The sequence below is a fragment of the Chanodichthys erythropterus genome, chromosome 12, assembly GCF_024489055.1.
Source record: "Chanodichthys erythropterus isolate Z2021 chromosome 12, ASM2448905v1, whole genome shotgun sequence".
Taxonomy (NCBI): Eukaryota; Metazoa; Chordata; class Actinopteri; order Cypriniformes; family Xenocyprididae; genus Chanodichthys; species Chanodichthys erythropterus.
This window is the reverse complement of record NC_090232.1, coordinates 56,966,994-56,985,342: the sequence shown is the minus strand read 5'-3', so window position 1 is coordinate 56,985,342 and position 18,349 is coordinate 56,966,994. Positions and strand designations below refer to the sequence as shown.

Here is an 18,349-nt window from a genome sequence, read left to right as displayed (position 1 = left end):
GGACCTTCTTTCTTAGAGATGGGGCACCCTATGGCACCTGCGTCCAGACCTCTGGAAACTCCATGTCTGCTCCCTGGACGGGACATGGATGTTCTATGTGACTTACCCCCTGAGGTACTTAACCTCTTAACCTGCACCGGCCTGTGGGTGAGCCGCAGTGTGACTTCATAACATTTTACACTTAACTTTTTAACACTTTTGGCCTTAATATAACTCCATATATGGTACCAATTGAAAGCTTAGAATCTCAGCTTTACATAGAATATAAAGACTATTGTTTTTATGTTACACATTAAGGATTAAATATATAGTCATCCCAAATCGCCCCCCTGACGTGATGGGGGGGAAGAAAAATTAATATGAATACGTTTTTTTATATACTTTTCATAAAACAGACAAGTCACATATCATAAGAAAGCTCTCATTCTCAGGAATTCAGCTATGTAGTGTATTTTAATGTTTTAATATAGTAGTTCGAATACACTTCACAAGAATCACGCAGTGAAATATGATCACTGCATGTAAACAAACACTAACCTCACATTTCTACACCAATCACTGATTCTCTAAACTAAAATCAGCCACAAACTCATCATCTTTTACCTTAGGATGTCTTCTTTCGAATGAGCTCGTTCTTACTTTTCTGTGAGCTTTTGTTGCTAAATAATCCACTGTTGAGTCGGCATGTGTCTGCAATGAGAAAATCCCCTCAAATGATGAAACCGGATCTCTATTCAATCTTCACACCATTTGACAAACTTGCCTGCGTCCTGGGATAATGCGGATGATATACAAATCAGGCACGGCCTTTAAGAGGAAGTTGTCAGCGTTCAAAAATGTCAATTAAGTTCATAGTCCAATCTGATGCTGAGATATTCGACAAACCATTGGAGGAGTGAGGAGGGCTCTCTCGTCGAAACGTGGCGCACATCTGCCCTGTGTGCACCTGAAGCATGACGCGACTTACAACAGGGCATGTTTTGAAGAATGATTTCTGTGTGGATATAAAGTTTGTATATTGTTTTGGTTTCTAAAATGGTATATGAAGAGGAATAAGCACCAGTGACATGGAATGAAGCGGTTTGAAGAACTTTAAAAGTGAAACTATAATTTGTTTGCTAGCAGCGCTCTTACGGAAACTGAGAACAGACACTGAAGGTTCCGTTTGTCGAGGAAGAGACTGCATTTGACTGGTAAGCTCTTATATTTCTAAATTTAAAAGTGTAATACATTTTTCTTGATATAATTATTATTTAGAAGTGGGAAAACACATCAACTAAGCAAATAATATGACAAAACTTGTAGAAAGTGCGTCTTGCAATGCTGCGTGCGCAACAAGCCTGCTCATGCAAACTCAAATAAAATTACGCAGTTGTAGTAAATCTGCATTTTGATGTTGTGAAATTTATATTATTACAAATAAAACAACTGCGTATGGGCATAAACACTGGTTTCTTTGTTTCAGATGTGAAATGGATCAGCAGCAATCCTTGGCACAGACGGGCTCACATCACCAGGAAGCAGGGCAGATGAAGGTGACACACAAGACCACATATCCAAGTGATACACAGCAGTGAAATAATATAAATGTGCTGGATGTGGACACTGTTCTAAACTGTAATTATATTTGAAAAGTAATAAAAGTGTAGTGGGTCTCTTTCTTTTATCCCATTTTTTCATTTTACTTGATCTGAATGTCAGAGACAGACAGAGAATTTTGTGTCTGCAGCAGCAATGTTTGGTCAAAATATTTTTAGTATCCGTATTCCAAGCGAAAGCTCAGTTTTTACTGCTGAAGCTTGTGCATTGCTCCTGGCTTTAGAACAAATAGAGAGAACACAACAACAAAAAGTTTTAATTTGCACGGATTCTAAATCTTGCCTCCACACTCTTGAATCTTTTAAAACTGACCATCCTATACTAGTGAAGATAATAACAAAACTGTTATTTTTTAAGGAAAAAGATTTGATATTTTTTGCTGGATTCCAGGTCATATGGGACTATTTGTTAATGAACAGGCAGATGCTGCAGCAAAGAAAGCTCTCTTTGAGAATTACATCATCAACACTCACTCAAAAGAGTAATGAAAAAACTATGGCTATTTTGCAAGTTCTTTACCAACCTACACTTCACCCAAAAGGCCTGTAGGTGGCACAAAGACTTAAATTTAACCAACAATGATAACTTCTTTAGATGGTAAATCAATACAAAACATGGTTTTGGTGAGCGCTTTGTAATATGTATTCACATTAGATTTTAAAGCAACACAATTCGTTTGCAATAAGACAAACCAGATTCAAATTGCCCGGCAAATTCGTAAAGCAAAGAAAAATCATTTCTAGCTGATCAACATTATGAAAACTGGTAAAACCTTTAGGAACTTCAAAAGATAAAACAGCGAAATTCCTAATATTACTTCCAATATTTCCAAATTATGTTCATTTTCATAGAGCGGGCCAATATCGTGATGATTATTTAAAATCAATCGAGAGAATCAGATATCGTTATCATGATAAAATACGATTAATCGTGCAGCCCTAATTTAATTTAATTTGACTTGACATTTGATATTCAACAGTATCCTTGACATTTATTCAACAGTGCTTTTGATCTGCCTGCATTGACCCTATTCTTTAAAAGGAAAAATTACCAATTATCAATGTAAAGCTGCTTTGACACAATCTGCATTGTAAAAAGCGCTATATAAATAAGGGTGAATTACAGACTGTCAAATTCCTCCATCAGATCTCAAACCTGTGCTAAACTTGTATAGACCCTTTTACAGCCCACGTGATCAAATAGTTGCGCGCGCATTTTGGCAACGGAAGTGGTGTTGTTGCCTATTGGTTTTAACGTGTTAGCAACTCTGAAAGTTTTTCAGGGCTCTCAAGTGTAACGCACTGAGCGTGACAGTCACTCATTTTGGTCTTTTGTCACGCACTCCCGCCACACATTGTATTTCTCACGCAGAAAAACTATTTTTCATATATTTAATATGCCGCTGCGCCGGGCAGGAATCAAGCACGTCTCCCCTGGAGTAGCCTGCCACTTATCAGCCAATCAAAAAAAGAAGGAGGCTACACAGCAGCCAATCAGAAAATTGTACTATTGTATCTGGGTAAGATTTAACGCAACAACCAATGAAAAAAAAGCATATCCTGGAATTGTTCACCATCATCCTCGTTCACCCACAGAGGAAAACACTGGAGCTCTGAGCATCACTTTGAGCACAGAATAAGTCATGATCTCCTATTTTAATGTTACAACAAATTCACGGCTTGTTTGACACAAACAATGACAACTTGACTGCTGTTAGAGAATGTTTCCCAGATAATCAGCATCAGTTTATCATGAGTGTCTGAACTTAGTCAACAGTTTTACAGCCTATTGACTGAAAACACCTGCTCATTAGTCTAGACCTAGTTATATTTTCGTTATCACACGATGACTGACATTTTGTGACATTAAACATCTCTCTCTCCAAATAGGCTTAATAATTTTATTAGAACTAAATAAATTATAGTGTATTACATCGTCGATGTTATTGGTCACTTTAAAAATCATGTCATGTTGTTGGATATTTGTCATTCTTGCCTGTATTTAAAACTTGAGAGCCCTGGTTTATGTATATATATATCTGGCCACTGTATTTGGCCATCTGCTAACGTCTTCTATCCACTCGACTACACGGATCTGATAGCCGGATACCATTTGATGAAGTCAATTTTTTAAAATAACTTTATCTGTCTGTGTTGCTTAATCCGCTCGTGAAGCTGTAGATATATATATATCACTTTCGGAGTTGCTAACACGTTAAAACCTATGGGGAACAAGACCACTTCCGTTGCCAAAATGCACGCGCATACGTTGCTACGTCATCATTGTGTACAAACAGTAAAAGGGTCTATATATATCAAAAATGGCAAATGGAATGGAACAGTTGTTAATAATAAGTTATATGAAGTTAATCCAATCTTAAATGAAAATTGTTTCGTAAATTTTATTTTTGAGAGTAGACATGATCATACTTTTTACACAAGATGCCGAATTGGTCATTCCAGACTTACTCATTTGTTTTTATTGAAAGGTGAAGTACCACCAGTATGTAATTGTTATCAAACTCCTCTGTCTATAACACATTTTGTTGGAATGTACTGCTTTGAATGTCACTAGGTAACGTTTTTACACAGAAAGTTTTTTAATAGATATTTTCAAAAAATGTTCACCAGGAACAATCTTATTTTTTTTATCAAATACTGAAATGAAAAGTGTTATAAATGTTTGTTATATTTATGTGAGTTGATTTATTAACTGTTGTTTTTTACTATTATTGTGCTAATTATGTTTATTTATTTATTTATTTTTAATGTTGGTCTTGCCATGAAAATAGCCATAGATGCTGATATGGCAATAAAAATAAACAAACAAAATAGAGACAAAGATAAAATGAAGAAAACCAATCCATTATCAAGAGAAGTACTAAAGTATATAGCAAAAATAGGATTTTTGGGGTAAAGTAGTTTGTCAAATCAGTTTTTTAGCAAAGGACACTCATAGACGCAAAAATAATTTTACCTCCCTGCAGTTATATTTGAATATTTTATATTTACAATATGACAGAGTGTGTATTCTGCTACCTAGTGGAATCAAACAAAACAAACAGCTGGTCAATAGAGTAAGCAGAACCTAAATTAAAGATTTTCAAAGACAGGATTTAAAAATAAAAACACAATGCGCCTATTTTTTTTTTTTTTTTTTATAAATATTGTAATCTTTAAACACATTATTGCTGATAGCTGATTATGTTATTTTAAGTTGTCTGTACAATGACACCAACATTTTACATTTCTTCCACTGTATGTGTGTAGGGTGAACATTTAAACTTGGGTATGTCAAATTCAGGCAGAAATATAAAAATATGCACTTGAGTGGATGAGACTAAACAAAATGTTATAGGAACTTCGAATTTTGAACACAGCTTGGTTAGACGTGGCTTAACATTTATATCAATTTTAAAGTAACACATATTCTGTGAAATATATATTTTACATAAATTATAAAATGTTTAATACAGTACATTTGATTTGCAGTAAATTTAAACTTTTATAACTTTGCTTCCACTTCAGCAACATTCTGCTGAGTGACTTCATTAAAACAAGACCAATCAAAGCATACTTGAATTATAACCATTTAAGTTTGGATAGTGAATTTTCATATAAATACTCAAAAAGGGGGGCGCTTGTTAAGGGGTTAACATCATCACTTTGGCATGAGCACCATCTACGAGATATGCTTACGCTTTGAAGTGGAACTGGTCACTGAGAGGAACCTAAAAGATGTTCGATCAGTGCCATGCTTTCCTTCCTGCAGCATGGGTTTGAGCAAAGGCTGTCTCCCTTAACCCTCAAAGTGCATGCTGCTGCAATATCTGCATATCACGTCCACATAGATGGCAAGTCAGTTGGGAAGCACAACCTGGTTGTCAGGTTCATTAGGGGGTGAGATGGTTAAATCCTCCTCGACCCTCCTCCATACCCTCTTGGGACCTTGCTCTGGTGCTCCGAGTACTTCAGAATGCTCTATTTGAGCCCTTGCAGTCAGCAGACTTAAAGATTCTGTCTATGAAGACTTTGCTACTGGTTGCATTAGTCTCTATCAAGAGGGTATGGGACCTGCAGGCATTTTCGGTCAACGGGTGACAGCCATGTAATACTGAGACCCCGGCCTGGCTATGTACCCAAGGTTCCTAGCACTCCCTTCAGGGATCAGGTGGTGAACCTGCAGGCTCTGTCCCTTGAGGAGGCAGACCCAGCCCTGGCTTTGCTCTGTCCGGTACGCACTCTGTGACTGTACATAGAGAGAAGACGAAGCCTTAGGACCTCAGACCAGCTCTTTGTCTGTTACAGAGGCCAGCAGAAGGGAAATACTGTCTCCAAGCAGAGGTTGGCCCACTGGACAGTGGATGCCATTGCTTTGGCTTACTAAGCACAAGGTGTGCCCTGCTGAGTCCCCAATCACCCTCAGACTTATATCCCGCTGAATCTTTGAGAGCCTGGTTTAGGCTGGGTACCATATGTGTCTTTTTCTACAGTTGCTCCTGAACAGAAGCCCATGTTTTTCCCTTGGGAGAACGCACTTCTTACGAGGTTGGAGTCACCCCAGTAACTTCCATATGTAGTACAGCCCTACGGGCTGTTCGGTCATCCTATTAGGCAAGATGGAGAAGGAGGCTTGCTCAGGGCACTGGATAGGGTGGCCCTTTGGTACGGATTCCTATTCGTCGGCCATCTGATTTGATGTCGAGTGACCCACTAAAAGGGAACATCTCGGTTACATATGGTAACTCTCATTCACTGAAGGAGGGAACGGAGACATCACATCCTGTCGCCACAACTACTGTACCCTGCTGCGTGGCCAGATCACAAAGATTACTCAGCTCCTCAGTGAAAACCTAAAGATGATATGCACCTGCTGCTCATTATATTCCCACGCTGCGAGGCAGAGCAGCTGCTGCAAACCATTGCATGCCAGTGTGCATTGGCTTATTTTAGTTATACTCGAAGTAGATTCGTTGGTCATCCGACGTGACATCTCCATTCCCTCCTTCAGGGAACGAGGGTTACCATATGTAACCAAGACATTATTTGGCAGTTCTTATTTAAAACAGGTTCAAAAGGGTTCATATTAGAACCTGGATTACTGCCAGGGTTTCTTTATGAACCTTTTTAAAATTGACTGAGGAAATGTATTTTGTAATTATCTGGGCCTGTGGTCTTGGAACATGTTGATCATGTACACAAATTGAACTTTTTCATTTTTACAGCTTCAAAATCATGCCTTCAATGCTTGAATAATTACAGACTACGCATCTCATAATTGTTCTTATTTCACCTTTTTTTTTTTTTTTACACTAGACATGATCAAGTGGTGCACACATCCTGCTGCTTGCACTTTAAAGTGTGTGTGTGTGTGGCAAGCAGGATGAGAGCCAAGAGCTGTGAGAACGGGGATGAATGGACGCTCGAGGCAGTAGGCTGGAGTGAGTTGCAAGGGGGACGGATGAACTCGCTGCTGGCCACCTGGGTTGTGGTGTGGCGGCTGCCCTCCATGAGTGAGCAGAGTCGCTGCCGCTGTTTGCCGAGGCTGAAGCCTGCTGCCGTCTGCCATGATGTGGAGGAGCAGGGAACAGGGGATTCCCACCGGCTGCCTTGAACCCGGAGGGAGTGGAGTCGCCGCCCCCTGGCAACTTACTCCAGCCCACTACCTTGAGCATCCATGGCAGCAGACTCTGCATGGCCATGCTCGATGGCACAGCGGGAGTAGAGCGCAGTCTTGTGGGAACCCCCGGCCTGTGGCAACCAGGACGAGGCTGTGAGAATGAGGTGAGGCTGGTGGCGTGATTGATGAGTGCCACCTGCGCACTGCACCAGTCTCGAGTTTCTCATGGAGGAGCTCCGGGAGCATAAAGGGAGGAGTGATGACAGTGTAGTGAACAGCACATTCTAGGGCCCAGTTTATGGCCGGGCCTCTCTCTGTCCGTAACAGTGGACAAAGGTTTGCTACATTTTGATTGGATCTCGGTGGACTAACACAAACAAACTGTCCTACGGCATCAGATAAAGATGGAAGGACAACATCCAGACCTCTCTTAGAGGGTAAGAAGAAGACCTCTTGCACCAAGCCTGGGAAGGACAAGGCTTCTCATTGGTCCACAGGCAGTTACTGCCCTTCACCCATCTAGACATTATTTCCTAAAGTTGGCCAGAGACTGCCATAAAAATTCCTTGGGACCTTAGCAGAAATGGGTGAAACAAAGAGAGATCACAAAGATCCATCCGAATCCATTCAAAACTATGTTTGAAAACCTTAGAACTGATGCAAACTACACATACATTTGATACTTATTCACCGAAATAAGTATTCTCAATGACAGCCATTTGTAGTGCAACATCTGATACAAATACAGCTGTTAATGTACAATTGAATGACAGTTCAATCTTTTTCCATCATGTTTAGTCTCTATTTGTTTAGAATATTGCCAAAGGTATTCTGTTGGTGGTTTGGAAAGTGAGAAATGCATTGGTAAACTTTAAAGACACTGTAAAGACTTCCAACTGTGCTTTATGCAAATGAGTTCCACAGGGGAGAGAAGGGTGGGCCACACTCTGTGTGTCCCCTCTGATGCCAGCAGCCAATCACAGCACTCGAATGGAGAAGCGTCAAAATGCAATCTCCTCCTCATCGGAAAGGGATAAAGGTACCCTTTCTACAGACACTCCTTGTTCTGAGTCTGTCCGTCAAGGGGATAGACATTAACAGATAGACCGTTCTGAGTCCCGGCTTGCGAAGCTGAGACACAACAGATACATCGTTCTGAGTCTGCCCTTGAAAGGGGGAAGACGTAACAGATATAGCGTTCTGAGTCTGTCCGTCAAAGGGGATAGACATAACAGATAGATCGTTCTGAGTCTGCCCTTCAAACAGGGAAAGACACAACAGATACACCGTTCTGAGTCTGTCCTGCACGGGGACAGATATTAACAGATACAACACCATTCTGAGCCTCTGGTCCATCCAGAGAGACAACATGATCCCATGATCTGAGTCTACAGCTTGTGAGGCAGCAACAGAGACGACCACGTTCTAAGCCTCCAGCTTGTGATGAAAGAGACATCAACAAACACTACGTTCAGAGTTTCCGTCCAGCAAGATATTGACGACATCTGCAACAAGGTTAAGCTCAGGAGAGCAAACCTTCAATCCAAGGTACCTTCGTCTGCGTGTTCCAGATTAAGGACCTTCTGCACCTACACCAGGGCCTCATCTGCGTGTTCCAGATTTTAGGACCCTTTGGTGCTCTAGGAGATCAGCATCCCACAGAGCTTCGTGTTCAAGACTGTTGAAACAGATTCTGGCTCCTCTCCCCACTGCACTGTCACCCAGCACAACCAGTGGAAGACGTCACCGTCATCGGACTCGACCAAGTGGAACGTAAATATCACTTAACCAAACCTCTTTCCAGAGACCTTGGCATTGTTGTATATTATCAGTATATAGTTTCCTAATTCCTATTAGATTCAATATAGCTGATGTTAGTTAATAACAAATAATCCTTCGTTTATTTGTTTGGTGCATAATAAGGTTCTCCACCTTATTATTTTCAGAGAAACAGTTTATCTTTCCCTAAGATAACGTAACTCTTCCATAGCCACACTCAACTTAATCACTTGTATTCTATGTATCTTATGCACTTTATTCCTTTATCATTCATGGTATTCATTTAGTAGTTGTGTTAGTTATTCTTGTTTATCTTTTTGTTAATAAAATTTATTTTATTACACTTGTGTCTTCCTTGTGCTGATAATACAGAAAAGGCTCTACAAGTTAGCAATTTCACCAATCTTTCAGATAAATCAGCTAACCACTTTACATTAATCTAAATGAATGAAAGCCCCTGCTGAGAGTGTTCTCATACTGCCAAGGTAACAGACCTTGACTGGTGCCCTGAACTAGGGAAAAAGGGGGAAGTGGTCATCTGATGTACTCATAACCACACCTTAAGAGACGTGTGTCCAAAAATCACAACGTCAGCGGTGACTTGAGTACCAATCCCTATTTTACTTTGCGTCCTTGGATGGACAAAGTAAAAATCACTACAACAGTGAGGGATGAGAGAGGACTAGGCCTGGACTATTTTTATGTTTTGTTTATGTGTGTGCGGCATTCGTCCATGAGGGACTGTCGCTTTTACTTTCGTTTTGTTGTTTATTTTACATAATATTAAAGTGTTGAACTTGCACCAGTTCCTGCCTCCTCCTTTCCTGATTTACAAACTGTGTTACCGTGTGTAATGGATTTTGTGCAATACAGACGTTTGGAAATGCAGTGCTATGTGTTGTGTACATTTGTGTACACTTTGTGTAAGTTACGACAAAGAGCAAATAATATCAGAGCTGTGTATCATTCTTGAATGAGTGTGGCTCATTCATAAAGACAGTCCCCAGCAAACATTTGTCCCTGGCCAAAATAGTTGCGGTAGGATGTCATAAGTTGATAAAAATATGTAACACAGAACATGTTGTACATGTCATTATTTGACCTATTTTCTGTACATTACAATATGATTTTATTATTTTTATGAAATTTATGCATATACATATAAAACGGATATATATCTGGTCACGATTCTAAGTCTGAGTTGGATTGCCAAAACTTTGCTGCCAAGATGTTGTAACGAATCTCACGATTTAGCAAAATCCCGGATAGAATATCTCACGAGAGAGTGTTAACACATTTTCCCTTTTTTTTCTACGACCACGTCAGAAGAGGAGTAGACATGACATGACATGAGGAGGGCGATTCGTTGTGTTTCGAAAGTTGACGAATTATTAAATATCTTCTGTTGGGTAAGTACATTTTGTATTATTTTATTAATGTGGCTGAGTTTTACTTGTTTGACACGAAGGAACCAAAATAAATGATGCGCACATTGTCAACTGAAATGTAGTTTGAGTTTGGCTAAAATTAGCTAGTAGGCTAAAAGTTAGTAGGATTAACGTTAGGCCTTACCCTAAAAAGAAACTCTGCTGGCATGAGTTCGCAAGCATAAACCACCATATTGTCTCTACACTTGAGTTGTGCTGTTTTATGCAGTTAAGCAAACTTCTTGGTGGGAAATTGGTAGCAAAATCACCAAGCCCCCAAACTGTTCACGTTTGTTGGCTGCCTCTGCCTCGCTGCTGGTGTTTGCGTCTCCGTATAGCTTTTCTCTTACTTTTATTGAATCTCTTACTTTTATTCATTGTTGCTTATATTATTATTGCCTACCACATTAATCTGACGTCACTAGCCTGTAATCTTTGAATCTAAATCGCTGTTACAACGCGTTTGCATCTCTCTTGTTAACTTGTCATCAGTCCTGCGCGCTCCTTTTCAACGCGTTCATCAAACAGCTGTGGTAACTCGGATCAGTCTACAGTGGTAACTCGGATCAGTCTACAAACATGTGAGTCATGTCATCCTTTCCCACTGTTATCTTGTGTTCAGTTTGTCACATGTTCAGTGTAGCTCTCTCTGTCAGCGACGAGGGATTTACATGTCATAATGTCAGGCTGACAGAGAGAATCTCAGAATTAGAGACACGCATCCAAACTTTAATCGAGGATAGTAAGAATGCAGGGGCTTCAGATACTGTTTTGGATGCGACTAGCTTAGTGAACTCTGTACATTGTTTGGTTCTGGCTGTAGAGCCCGCGCAACAGGGCACTTGGGTAACGGTGAGGCGGCCTAGCCGCGGAAAACACCACTCTTCCGTTCCATTAAGAACATCAAACAGGTTCTCCCCACTCAGTGACGCACCCACTGAGAATCCTGTTGAAAGTGCCCTAGTTGGCGATTCTATTATATGGAACGTGAAAATAGAGACACCAGCCACCCTAGTCACATGTTTGCCGGGAGCCAGAGCACCTGACATCAAAGCAAATTTAAAAGTGCTGGCTAATGCTAATCGTAAATACTCTAAAATTATTATTCACGTCGGCACAAATGATGTTCGACTTCGCCAATCGGAGATCACTAAAAATAACATTAAAGAGGTGTGTGAACTCGCAAGTACAATGTGAGGAGAAGTAATTTGTGTGTGTGAGTGATGAGATAGTTAGCAGATTATCATCACTCAATGGCTGGCTGTTTAAGTGGTGTCTGCAGAATAATATAGGTTTCATAGACAATTGGAAAAGCTTTTGGGGCAGACCTGACCTGTTGAAAAGAGATGGTATTCATCCATCCCGGGATGGTGCTGCTCTTCTCTCTAGTAATATGGCACATAGTCTCAGATCTAAAACATGACAAACTGACCATCTGCTAGCTGCCTCACGTTACAGAAGTCAGATAATTCCCAACACATAGAATATTAGATATTATCAAATAGAGACTGTGTCTGTACCCCGAATTAATAAGAACAAAAAACTTCCAAACCCATTTAATGGTAAAAATTTAATTGATGTTCAACAAATAAAAAATAGAGATAATAATGATAAACAAATGATAAAGCTTGGGTTGTTAAATATTAGATCACTTTCTTCAAAAGCACTTATTGTAAACGATATTATCACAGACAATAATCTAGATGTGCTGTGTTTGACAGAGACCTGGCTAAAACAGGACGATAACACTACTTTAAATGAGTCTAGTCCTCAAGGTTATGATTATCAACACAATCCTTGACAGAAAGGAAAAGGGGGAGGTGTTGCTGTAATTTATAGTAATATTTACAGTATCAGCCAGAAGTCTTTCAAATATAATTCCTTAGAAGTGATGGTGCTTTACGTAACATTATGTAAGATGACATTTGTGTTGGCTACTGTATACAGGCCACCAGGGCACAATACAGACTTTATCAAAGAGATTGCCGATTTTCTATCAGAATTAGTACTAGCTGCAGATAAAGTCCTTGTTGTTGGTGATTTTAATATCCATGTAGATAATAAAAAAGACTCATTAGGATTGGCATTTACAGACATTCTAAACTCTATTGGTGTTAGACAACACATGTCGGGACCCACTCACTGTCGTAATCATACTTTAGATCTAATATTGTCACATGGAATCGATATTGATGCCGTTGAAATTCTGCAGCAGAGTGTAGGGTCTGCACAGTCTCAAGGATGAGCAGGTCCCACCATAAACTGTGTTTAAGCCTCAATTCACGGAACTTTGGTTTGTAAATCTTACATCGATTCTGGCCCGGCAGACACTAATGGATCACGAGACTCTTTTTTTATGACTATTTCGATAAGTCCCAAAACTCTCCTCTGTGACTTCAAAGGAGATGCGAACCCCACGGATCGGGTTTCGAGGAGACAGGACCGAATTCCAAACGGTCATAAAAAGGAAAATACACGCACGCACCCACAGACACACACACACATACAAAGCCCTACATAAAGACTGTATACACAAATATTATATCTGCAAATATGAATGTATCTGCCACTATGGTGCTTGTTGCATGTATGTGTTACTAATGTAGAATCGTAGAATTGACTGTAGTAGGTTAGTTTTCATGTTAAACGATAGTATTAGAGTAGAAAGTGTATCTTCTTTATGGGATGAGAGACACCTGTCAAGTTTGATCTCTCCGTAAAGCTGTGAGTCCGAGCTACTCACTCATGTACGTTACATTTCTGTCAAATGCATCGTTCAATGTTTAATAATACTATGAAGAAAATGCACTGATTCAACATACCATAAATTAACTCGTTGGACAGGACAAAGAGATGTGGAAAACCGCCGAATTGCAACGCTATCATTGGAGGACGTTATCAAGAAGGCGTCCTGGCCTGTTGTCCTTAAAATACCAGGACACACGTCTTTTCGGGGCACAAGTTTTCTGCCCAAGTTTTCTGCACGAGTTCCTGCCGTCAAGACGGACTCTCTTCTTTATTTTCCGGTCATATTACAACAGTTAAACCTTCGTTTGAAACTTCGCCGAAACAACCTCCGGAAGAAGAAACAACTATCAAACCGAGCACTCCGAAACTCTAAGCACCCCAACGAACCTATGCAAGTTTAACATTTTACAATCTTAAATGCTGAGTTTCCTTGCTGGCTCTTAAAGGTGACTGTTGCAATTTGCCATGCTTTGATCATCTCTTTCGTTTCTGCCTTTACTTTCACCTATATGTACTTGTATCTACTTGTGTCCATTTATCCATATAACCTTTGTATTACCTGTTCTGTGTATTAAATTCATCATATCCACGCTTATGTTGTTCACTTGCTCATTTAGCAACAACCAAGTCACTTTAACGTTCTGATTCTAATATCCTGGCTTTACATGTGGATGTTACCATAGGAATTTATCTTCATGGCCAGAAGGTAATATTTCTGTCGTAAGAGTCTGTGGAACTTACCGGTTTGCTGGACGGACCGATAGTTCTCTACATAATTATTAAAACAGAGCTAATCATATATGTGATTGATTATAATTCGTTGTAGTTAATTCACCATATATGGTTAATTCCCCCTTGGGTCGGTATGTGCATAATAATAATTCATAAAACCTTATGAATTATTATATTCATATTCCACCCATAAATTGATTAATAACTGTGCAAATCGTCACAAGAGTGACGACATCTCAGACCATTATCTAGTCTTGTGTATATTACATTTAGTCAAAGAGGCTAAACTGCCTCCCTGCCATAAATATGGTACAACCATCACTTCTACCACTAAAGATTGCTTTATAAATAATCTTCCTGATCAGTTTCATCGCCTTAGCATACCAGACAGCTTAGAAGACCTCGATATTGCAACAGAAACTATTGCCTCTGTCTTTTCCAGCACATTAGACTCAGTTGCTCCTTTGCGTTTAAAAAAGATTAAGGAAATGAATCCAACACCATGGTACAATGAGCACACTCGGGCCCTAAAAACAGCAGTTAGAAAAATGGAGCGCAGCTGGAAGAAAACAAAACTAGAAGTATTTCGCATTTCGTGGAGAGAGAAAATGACTGAGTACAGAAAGGCCTTAAAAACGGCTAGATCTGCCTATTTTTCAAAACTTTTAGAAGAAAATAAACACAACCCTAGCTATTTATTTGATACAGTGGCTAAATTAACAAGAAATAAAGCTTCAACTTCTGATGTTTCCAAAGAGCACAGCAGTAATGAATTTATGAACTTCTTTACTTGCAAGATTGATAATATTAGAGAAAAAATTATAACCATGCAACCGTCTACTACAGTCTTGTGTCAGACAGTGCATTGTAGTGTCCCTAAAGAATTCAATTCATTTATTGCTTTAGGAGAGGAAGAATTGTCTAAACTTGTTAAATTATCAAAATCAACAACATTTATGTTAGACCCTATACCGACTAAGCTATTGAAAGAGATGCTTCCAGAGGTTATAGATCCTCTTCTTAATATTGTTAATTCATCTTTATCACTAGGATACATACCAAAAAACCTTTAAGCTGGCTGTTATTAAACCTCTTATTAACAAACCACAACTTGATCCTAGAGAATTAGTCAATTACAGGCTGATCTCAATCTCACTTTTCTGTCAAAAATACTAGAAAAGGCAGTTTCATCACAACTATGTTCCTTTTTAGAAAGAAATAGTATCTGTGAAGTTTCCAGTCAGGATTTAGACCATACCATAGTACTGAGACTGCTCTCATTAGAGTTACTAATGATTTGCTCTTATCATCAGATCGTGGTTGTATCTCTCTATTAGTGTTACTGGATCTTAGTGTTGCATTTGACACTATTGATCACAATATTCTTCTAAACAGACTCAAAAATTATGTTGGCATTAGTGGAATTGCATTGGCATGGTTCAAATCATACTTATCTGACTGTCATCAGTTTGTAGTAGTAAACGATGAGATGTCATATCAATCACAAGTAAAATATTGAGTACCGCAATGCTCAGTACTAGTACCGTTGCTTTATACTCTGTACATGCTACCGTTGGGAGATATCATTAGGAAGCATGGCATTAGTTTTCATTGTTACGCTGATGATACTCAGCTCTATATTTCTTTGCGTCCTGATGAAAATCACCAATTCGCTAAATTAACAGAATGTATAGCTGATATAAAAAACTTGATGACCAGTAATTTCCTACTACTAAATTCAGGAAAAACAGAGATTCTAATTTTTGGACTGAAAACTTCTTCACGCAATAATCTAGAATACTGTCTAACACTTGATGGCTGCTCTGTTAAGTCTACGTCGTCAGCTAGGACCCTGGGTGTGCTCTTTGATACCAATCTTTCATTTGAAAGCCATGTTACTAGCATTTGTAAAACTGCATTCTTCCATCTGAAAAATATATCTAAACTGCGACATATGCTCTCAATGAAAAATGCAGAACAGTTAGTTCATGCGTTTATGACCTCAAGGCTAGACTACTGTAATGCTCTACTGGGTGGTTGTTCTGCTCGCTTGATAAATAAACTACAGCTCGTACAAAATGCAGCAGCTAGAGTTCTTACTAGAACTAGGAAGTATGACCATATTAGCCCAGTTCTGTCATCACTGCATTGGCTTCCTGTTAAACATTGTATGGATTTTAAAATCTTGCTAATTACTTACAAAGCACTAAATGGTTTAGCTCCCCAGTACCTAAGTGAGATCTTAATACATTATAGTCCTTTACGTTTATTGCGATCTCAGAATTCAGGCCAGCTGATAATACCTAGAATGTCAAAATCAACCGCAGGCGGTAGATCCTTCTCCTATTTGGCACTTAAACTCTGGAACAATCTTCCTAGCATTGTTCGGGATGCAGACACACTCTGTCAGTTTAAATCTAGACTAAAAACACATCTCTTTAACCTGGCATACACATAACACATTATCAATTTATATTTTCAAATCTGTTAAAGGATTATTAGGCTGCATAAATTAAGTCAGCCGGAACCAGGAACGCTTCCTATAACACCAGATGTACTCGTTACATCAGAAGAAGAATGGCATATACGCTAATATTAGTCTTTCTGTTTATCCTGAGGTTTACTGTTGTCAACCGGATCTGGGCTGTATCCAGCTGAGACCAAGGACCTGAAGTATCAGCAGAGGTTGAGTCAACAAGATCATCCATTGTGAAGACATCATCAACACGACAGCCAGTGCCACAGTTCCTCAACAGGCCGTCCATACCGGCGTGATGAATACGATCCTCAACTTGACACGACCACAACGCAGCCCTGAAGTATCAGCAGAGATTGAGTCAACTGGATCATCCATTGTGAAGGCCTCATCGACACGACAGCCAGTAGCACAGTTCCTCAACAGACCGTCCATACCGGCATGATGAATACGATCCTCAACTGGATGGAACTGAAATAAATACTTTGATTGTTGCGATCCTATCAGACTTATGATAGCAACCTGATTGTAACAAAGCACTGTTCGCCAGAGGAGAACTGGCCCCCCGACTAAGCCTGGTTTCTCCCAAGATTTTTTTTTCCTCCATTTTAACACCTATTTGCCACTTGTTTGCCACCTGATGTCACCTGATGGAGTTTGGGTTCCTTGCCGCTGTCGCCTTTGGCTTGCTTAGTTGGGGACACTTGACATTTGATATTCAATAGTATTCTTGACATTTATTCAACAGTGCTTCTGATCTGCCTGCATTGACACTATTATTTAAGAGCTGCTGTGCAGCCATATTAGGTACCAGTTATCAATGTAAAGCTGCTTTGACACAATCTGCATTTTAAAATGGGCTATATAAATAAAGGTGACTTGACTTGACTTGACTTGATTTGAATTTCGTGCCACTGCCTAAAAAAAAGGGTTACATTTAAGCTGAGCAATTTCGTGCTACTGCAAGATAGTGTAATAGATCAGGGGTTCCCAACCCTGGTCCTCGAGGACCCCTGGCTTAATTGTTTTCCAACTATCTCTACCCTACCCACTGCTTGTTAGCTGGATCAGGTCTGTTCAGTCAGTCAGAAGCTGGAATTTCATTTCAGATGAGGTTGGAGTGGAGGAGGGCAAAATCAATCATCTTCCAGCTTCTAATTGTCTGAACACAACTGATCCAGGTAATCAGCAGTGTGTTGGGTAGAGCAGGGATAGTTTGAAAACATGCAGTGCAGGGGCCTTCGAGTACCAGAGTTGGTATTCCCTGTAACAGATGGTGGGAATGGGATAGTAGAGGTACTATTGTAACTGCTAGAATTGGAATTTAAAACAAGAAGTATGTTTAGTACTGTCAAGTCTTATGCTCTGCATAAACACAAAAAGTGTGACATTCAGTTTAGAATTTTTTTAAGTGGTCGTGTCTAGGTGTGTGTACATATTAATGTACTGAATTTTTCTTTCAGGATTCCAAAGGGAGGTGTTTTCCATGCTGTTCGGTGGTGAACTTCAGTGAATAGCTGGCATTCTGGACCCTGGCAAGTCTACATCTTCTATTGAGAGTGGATTCAGAGAGTGACCTAAAATCCTTTGAAGGGATAGTTCACCCAAAAATGAAAATTTGATGTTTATCTGCTTACCCCCAGTGCATCCAAGATGTAGGTGACATTTTTTCTTCAGTCGATCACAAATGATGATTTTTAACTGCAACCGCTGCCCTCTGTCATTCAAATAATGGCGGAACCTCTAATACACCACTATGTCCAACTCCGTTCAGGACTCCTTTAGTGATGTCTGATCACGCTCTGTCAACGGCAGTGATGTCTGACACTCATTGAAGTATATGTGCGAGACATCACTGCCGTTGACAGAGCGCGATCAGACATCACTAAAGGAGTCTTGAACGGAGTTGGACATAGTGGTGTATTAGAGGTAAAAAATTATATAAATACTGTTCGGTTTCTCGCACAAA

General features: G+C 39.7%; 1 protein-coding gene across 5 annotated transcripts in view; it reads left to right on the top strand.

The window, feature by feature from the left end:
• The window catches only part of chst10 (carbohydrate sulfotransferase 10), a 155,879-nt gene extending 137,906 nt beyond the window's left edge, over positions 1-17,973 (top strand). Inside the window, exons 8-10 of one of the 5 annotated variants that reach the window (XM_067403665.1) lie at positions 1,126-1,193; positions 1,466-1,535; positions 6,915-9,274. The gene's annotated coding sequence lies outside the window, so the exon portion shown is untranslated. Of the gene's footprint in view, positions 1-1,125; positions 9,275-10,323; positions 10,407-16,522 lie in introns of those variants that run through there. The other 4 variants (XM_067403667.1, XM_067403662.1, XM_067403663.1 and 1 more) reach the window with 4 other exon arrangements.
• The last annotated feature ends 376 nt before the right edge of the window (positions 17,974-18,349 follow it).